Source organism: Tachypleus tridentatus, chromosome 13 (assembly GCF_004210375.1).
Source record: "Tachypleus tridentatus isolate NWPU-2018 chromosome 13, ASM421037v1, whole genome shotgun sequence".
In the NCBI taxonomy this organism is placed as follows: Eukaryota; Metazoa; Arthropoda; class Merostomata; order Xiphosura; family Limulidae; genus Tachypleus; species Tachypleus tridentatus.
This window is the reverse complement of record NC_134837.1, coordinates 260,139,342-260,147,113: the sequence shown is the minus strand read 5'-3', so window position 1 is coordinate 260,147,113 and position 7,772 is coordinate 260,139,342. Positions and strand designations below refer to the sequence as shown.

Sequence of the window (7,772 nt, the reverse complement as noted above, 5' to 3'; positions counted from 1 at the left end):
TTATTGAGAAATGTTACCGTTCGAAACTAGTGTTTTTGTTGATTTGAAGTTTAAGGAAGAGAGGAGGCGGCATGTATGACACTGAATATTGATGGCTTGTCATACAACAAAGTTTTGTTTAAAGCATTATGTATGTATTTAAAAATATTAAGAATTTTTTTTTATTTATATCTTCATTAATTTTCTAAAAAGTCTTAATTTATATCATTAACTTTTCCCGCTAACCAGGTTTCAGCTAAATGTTTGAAGCAAGAGGTTTTTGTTTGTAATTTAACAGATGGTTTTGATAGCACACTGTGAGAATCCGCTGTTTTGAAACATTGAATCAAATTACAGAAACAAAAGATATTTACATCTTTGTTACGTTGCTAGGAAACCATCTTTATTCTTACGAATTTGCTTTGTTCTCGGATGTAATATAATGCAAAAAATTCCAGCTACATCATAATCAATATTTTGTAGACCTTGATAAAGCCCATGTAATATTATATAATACGAGCGCTGTCTTGTCTGGAGTAACTTGAAATTTCGACTTGAGGCCGTACGACTTTTCTTCTATATTTGTTAGTACTGATAATATATACTTTTAATATTAATATTACTTTAATACATATTACAAGTACTTTGGCGAGTTTCTATTAAACAGCAAAGCGCATCTGCGATGGCCATGCATACTTAACTCTATGTGATTAGGTTTCAAACATGTACTGACAAAGTAATATTTATTTACGATAAATAAAATAGTGTCTTTTTAATAACAAAAATAATCATAAAGCAGTCTTTGGTATCAAGTTTCTTTTTCATTCAGTTTTTAGTGCAAACTTAAAATCGAAATTTTGGTTCAATAATGATTCGTGAAATAGAAAATGAACAGCTCTTTTTTTTCAATCACGGTCCAAATTAATGCCAACCAATAGACGGTTATAACTGTCAGATTCTTTTCAAACTTCAATTACGTTGAAAACAATCAGCTCACGAGAAGATTTATCTCATTACCGGGAAACAATATTTCCATCACCAAGAGTTTTTTCCACAGATGAACAAGAGCTCTGGTGTCTTACAAATAAAGTCTTAGAATAATACAGCCGTTTGTAACAGGAGCCGGTTTGCAATAATGAATAAATTATAAACGCTCTAACTTTTAGAAAATGTCCTTAGTTTGTCTCAGTAAGAAAAAAAATATATTATACTCTTATTGCGTCTGTTTATTTCAGGTTGACTTGCGTATGAGAATTGATTCTGAAGTTGTACTATTGTTGTAAAGTAGCTTTTTTCTTTCTAATTTTACAATTTGGCCGGTAGATACCACTGTGTGATGTAGTGTTCAAATTACGTAAACAACGATAATGATGTTTGAACTAAAAGTAATACTAATAGGAAAATATCGAGTAATTTGCAGTCTCCATTTAATTAAACAAACCAATTACGTTAGGATGTCAAAGTTACTTAGAGATTAATAAACAACCTTCTGTCCAGGTAATCTATCCTAACTAGTTTATAATGTTTAAAAAAGTAGGAAATTATCTTATTTCCGTCGTAACTAAACTTGAGTGGGAATAAATAAATGTAGGCCTGTATACTTAACCTAAACCGTAACGTAAAGTTAGGCTTTGTGAGACAACTATACCTAATTTGATTTTCTGTTAAGATGGTATATTTGGGAAAATTATTCAGTGTTTTAAATTTAATGTAGCTTGTTTTCGTATTTAATAACATTTAATTTATACTTATGAGTAAAAGAAGGTTGTTTGGAACGAAAGAGACAACTTAGATATTGATACTACTCATGGTATTAGTAGCTTTCTAAGACTAAAAGTAAAAATATTAGGCTTAGAAACGTTTACTGTTATTCAACATTTGTTTAAAAATTAAATGCATTTAACAGAACAAGTAATGATAATTTGCGCTTTGATATTTGTCATAATTTTAATAGTTAATGTAAAATAATATTCCAAGCTTCACATTGCAATTACGAAATTTAAACTTTCGAACAATTACAACTGTTTATCTCAATCCCTACCTTTTGATACAGTTGTATGTCTGCAGACTTACAACACTAGAAATCAAGTTTCAATACTCATGGTGGGCACAATACAGATAGCCCATCGCGTGGTTTTGTGCTTAACTCCAAACAAACGTACGTTTATATTGGTATATTCATTCCAGAATTATAGTGAATTGCAAGTTCCTATTTTGTTATTACAGATTTTATCAATAAATTATAATTATTCATACGATCTTTGGTATCGATAACATTATGGTTTAACGAGAAACTATACAAACCAAGAGTATTCCAAAGACTGTATTGTACAATTTAGTATTTCAAAACCTGCCTCATCAGATAACTTTTGTACATAGAAAGTTTTAATAGCTAATTTTGTGAAGTGTTTTTGTTTCGTATTATTTGGTTTTACTTGTTAGTGCATTAAGGTTGTTATTTGGTGACATGTATTGTAAAGAAATTTTCTGTTCCGTCGTTTTCAGTTCCAACAAATCAAAAAGTATGTAACAGAGAGCAATATGGGATGTTAAAGGTCATCTGATTGGTAAGAACAAAGGAAGGACTCATTAGTGACATGGTAAGTAAGGCTGAAATTAAACTGGATATAAAAAAGCAGTTTTAGCTTTGAAAGTTAAAATTCGAGGTTGATCCCTTCGGTGGATACAGCGCGGATATCCTTATTATCCACTAGGCATAGAACTCATTAAAAGCCTTTCAGACAAAACTAAAATATCTGGACTTACGCACAAAGAGGTTTTGTTATAAATGTTGCGAATACACGAGGCTATTTGCGATACCGTTTCTAATTTAGCAGTGTAAGACTAAGGAGAGGGAAGGGAGCTAACTAGTTATCACCACCCAACGCTGGCTCTTAGACTAATCTTTTACCAACGAATAGTGGGATTGCCCGTCACATTATAATGCTCATAAGACTTAAAGGGGAAATATGTTTAGTGGAATAAAGATTCGAACCCACAACCCGCATATTGTGAGTCGAGCGCCCTCACCACCTCGCTATACCAACCTTCGCACGACAACCTTCAAATCACAACATGGCCATATATTCTGTTTATTAATACATAAAGGTTTTCAACACAAGGTCACTAAATTTCTCCAATAAACTAAAACTTTACTTCTAAGAACCACCACAAATATTGAATTATAATAGAGAAACATTATATTATTATTCACTAATTAATGTATCTGTGTGTTTCTTATAGCAAAGCCATCAGGTTATCTGCTGAGTCCACCGAGGGGAATCGAACCGCTAATTTTAGTGTTGTAAATCCCCGTAGACTTACCACTGTACCAGCAGGGGAACACTAATTAATAAAATGTTACAATTAATTTTGATAACAGCATTCTGCTTCTTTGCAATTTCGGTCTTAACTAAAACGTTATTACTTTTGATATTATTTATTATTACTATTCTAAAAAAAACAAAAAATCTATAAAATCAATTATATTTCACGGCATATTATTGTCCGAACTCACTTCAAATGAAACATTTTCTTAAACGAAATAAATCATACAGTTTTATGCGACTCTTTAAACGTTGTGAAATTTTCAGCATAAGATAAATTTTATGTGGACAGAAGTTTACAAAAGTTTTAGCGGGATATTCTTTGGTATGTATTTTGTCTTACATCACAAATTTTATGGCGTCGCCATGCCAGAGGAAACAGTTAGGTAATCCCGTAAATAGAGGGCGAACGAGTCAGCTCTGGAATGGAAAGAGTGGCAAATACTTAATTACAAAAAATCATTTCGATATAATTAAAAGACGTGAAATGGTTCGGAAACAAGAAAAAGTTGTGAGTTTTCACGATACAGAACAGTCTTGCGATCCATTATCACGGTGAGCATGTTCTCGCATTTTGACAATTTCTTACTCACTCGTCGAATCAGACTTCGACTGCGTGGCTCGCTCTTCTGGACTCCTTCCTCGGACCTTTGGTTTTCTGCTAGATGCGTGTGCACTGGAGCGACGATGAAAACCAGCAGAGTCTGACGGAACTTGCATTTTAGCGAGGCTGAGGAAGGATCGAAAGATTTCTGTGATGTTAACGCCATCTTTTGCAGAACATTCTAAGACTTTGACTCGAAGTCGAGGAAGTTCACAATAAACCCACTCAGCGACGTCTTCTTTGGTAATTCTCGAAAGTCAATGGCCAGATCCAGTTTGTTCCCAACAACAACCATGGGAATCTCTTGAAAGTCAGCTCGCTGTTCCCGGATCTCTTCGAGGCACTTCTTAACAATTTCCAAGGAACCCTTGTTGGTTACGCTGTATACAAGAAGAAAGGCCTGTGCGTTGGCTATAGAGAGTCGTCTCATTGCTGGAAACTGCATGTCGCCAGCAGTATCCAGGAAATCCACTCTTAGGGTCATTGTGCCCAGATGAAATTCCCGATAATGCATGTCTTCCACAGTAGGACAGTGTTTCTCACTGTAGGTGTCGAAGAGAAATCTTTGATGATAGACGATTTTCCGACAGCTGATCCCCCAAGCATCACCAGCCGCACGTGATGAGATGAATGTTCAGACATTGTCTGTAATCTTCTCTACAAAAATAACATAAAAGTAATAGATTACCAAAGTTATAATGAACGAAGATTAATTTTTCGTTTTACTGTTTATTATTTTCGGAGAGTAGCATCATGAGATCGAAGTCTATTTTCACACAGACTACAAAGAAGCACATGTGCGTCATGAGATCGAAGTCTATTTTCACACAACTACAAAGAAACACGTGTATAATCATCAGTTCTGTTTAGTTTTAGAGAACACAAAGGAAATAAGTAAGTTCTTTACTTTAAAAATGTAACTACTAATTATTATTCCCACATAAAACCTTCTACTGAGTATTACAGCTAAGCTGAACTTACAGGGGCAAAGAAGACTGTCCCAGATGCTATTTGAATATAGCGAAAGTGCCTTAATGTTGAGATGCAAAAGACTTAAAGGGCAAAGTAAGCCTTCGAGGATTAAAAAATATATCTCACTCAAGAATGGCTGGTATGGGTATTAAAACTTTTATTAAAATAAAATAGATAACAATGTTTCGACCTTTATGTATCTTTGTTAACCTGAAGATGACCTAAGAAGGTCGAAACTTTGTTCTCTATTTTATTTTAATAAATGTTTTATTACCCATACTAGCCATCTTGGAATACATTTTTACTTCAAATGGGTTTCTCGTCATAGCAAAGCCTTCGAGGAGCTGTGTGCGAAATTCAAAGCAAATCATATTACATTGGAATTTTGTTTGAAGTTTTCATTTGACCTCTGTAAATAAAAAAACAAAAAAAAACACGACATTAACCTCAAATATGTCGGCCTTAATCTTTGGAAATTGTCACAAAGTATCACAAAGTGTTGTATGGCTTGGTTGAAGTATAAAGGAATAGCAGCCTAAACCCCTAATTTTGAAAATTACAAACATATATTATATTCGACCCCTAGTAAATTGGCACGGATTCCCTAAATTCGGAACGAGATTCCAGCTTTAAAGAGATAGATTTCTGGGCATGTTAGACCAAAGTGTATTCCCACCAAGTTATAAAAGTGATCAGTCCAAAAATGTAGGAGTGACGTACAATTGTAATTATTGTAATGAAGTCGTCAACACAGGAAATGACGCTTCTCTCACTTCCTTTGAGGGAGATATACGGATAGCTGATCCTTTGGGTGAAAAGAAAAATGGTATTAAAGTAAACGGAAATGAGATCCCGTTATTTAGTGTCTTTCAAAATATGAGAAGCATTTCATATATATACTTACCAACCTTTTGACTAATATTAGATGGAACAGCGGTATCTCACGGGCTTACAAGTCCGGCACACGATTCCTCGCAGTGGACACAGCAGGTGACTATCTCAGTGTGGTTTTGCCCTGAAACAAACAACCATTTAGCGTCTTTCAAAATATAAAAAGCATTTCATATATATACTTACCAACCTTTTGACTAATATTGGATGGGACAGCGGTAACTCAAGGGCTTACAAGTCCGGCACACGATTCCTCGCAGTGGACACAGCAGGTAACTATCTCAGTGTGGTTTCGCCCTAAAACAAACAACCATTAAAGAACTGCTACTTTAACGCATAAAATCAGATTTTTAATATCCATCACAATCGGGCCCGGCATGATCAGGTGGGTTAAGGCTTACGAATTGTAATCTGAGGGTCACGGGCGTTGTGGACATTGTGTCTGATGCTAGTGTTTATGTATTCTGCTCACGAAACCCTGGCGTTGCTGCAGTGTCCTTGCTTGACATTGTAGTGCGTCCCCTCGTAGGGCTCCATGGTGGGTGGGGTCAGTGGGCACCGAAAAGTTTTCCTATGGATCCTCCAAATAAAAATTTAAATAAAATAGTGAAAAACAGTCAATAGGTAAACGACCATGTCTTGAAGACTCTGATCAGAAATCTTCAACATCTGTACTACTAGTTGTACTTCATTTTCTCATCCTACATTCCTTTTCAGAGAAACCTTTGGGGCAAATGTCCCCCTTCTTTATTCAGAAGGGACTGGATGGACTTGCTGGCTCTCCAAAGTCAGTAAAGAAACTTCGATCTGGAGACATATTGGTTGAAACAGCCACATCTCAACACAGTGAACTCCTCTTGAATTCAAAGGCAATTGGGGATATACCAATTGAGGTTACACCTCATGCTACTTTGAAGTTATCACGAGGAATTATTGTTGAGAGGGATTTGAAGAACGTCCCTGAGTCAGAGATTCTTGCTGGTATCTCCACTCAAGGAGTTTCTGCAGTGAGGCGCATCTCCACTTGCAAAGATGGAGTTACACTGCCAACAAATATCCTCGTTTTGACATTTACATCACCACGTTCACCTGTCATCATCAAGGTAGGTTATCGAAATTGCAGGGTACGGCCGTACATTCCAAACCCTCTACGATGTTTCCAGTGTCACAGGTTCAGTCACTCAAAGACGTCACGTCGTGGTTCCCTGACATGTGCTCTTTGTGGTGGCAAGACCACGTTGCCTATGAGTGTGAAACCGATCCACATTGTGTCAATTGCAATGGTTCTCACCCTTCCTACTTTCGTTCTTGCCCTAAATGGTTGGAGGGAAAAGAGGCGCAGTGTTTGAAAATGACTCATGACATTACTTATCCTGAGGCTCGGACATTGCTGTCCACCGCTTCATCTCGGACATATGCTGTTGCACTTCGTTCCACCACCACAGTGGGCGTGCAGACAGATCTTTCACTGTCTCCAAAAGAATCGTTCTCAAGATAAATGAAAAGCCTTTTGACCTCTATGGTTAAAAAAAGTTGATGAATCAACTTCTACACCCATCTCTGTTCCTCCCATACATTCCAACAAACCCCAAGATTCACATGCTTTGGTTCCAAGTACAGACATTTCTTCAGATACATATTTTTCTCCCTCCCCAAGATGCAAAACAATCATTCGTTTGCGTCCCTAGTCACTGGAATCCCCTTCCCAAAACAAAAACCTGCTCAATCTACCCAGGGCAGGATCCATGGAGGTCTATAGACCTCCCCCAAATAAGAACAGTGAGGAAAAAAGACGTGGTCATAAACAGAAGGGTTCTCCAGCCACCTGCCTACACGTCATTAAAAATGGACACCTTGATACAATGGAACTGTCCAGGTTTACATTCTAATGTGGATGACATCAAAACACTGATTGCTTCCTACCATCCTGTATGTCTTTCCTTACAAGAAACGTTTCTGAAACCTGCCGATACAGTCAACCTTCGGCAGTTTTCTCTGTA

General features: G+C 36.4%; 1 pseudogene across 1 annotated transcript; it reads right to left on the bottom strand.

Annotated features, from left to right (window-relative positions):
- Positions 1–354: 354 nt before the first annotated feature.
- Positions 355–7,570, bottom strand: LOC143238044 (GTP-binding protein Di-Ras2-like; annotated as a pseudogene). Its single transcript, XR_013020390.1, has 2 exons — positions 5,790–7,570; positions 355–4,566 (listed from the first exon to the last, which is right to left on the bottom strand). The product of XR_013020390.1 is annotated as a GTP-binding protein Di-Ras2-like (transcript).
- Between the last annotated feature and the right edge of the window lie 202 nt (positions 7,571–7,772).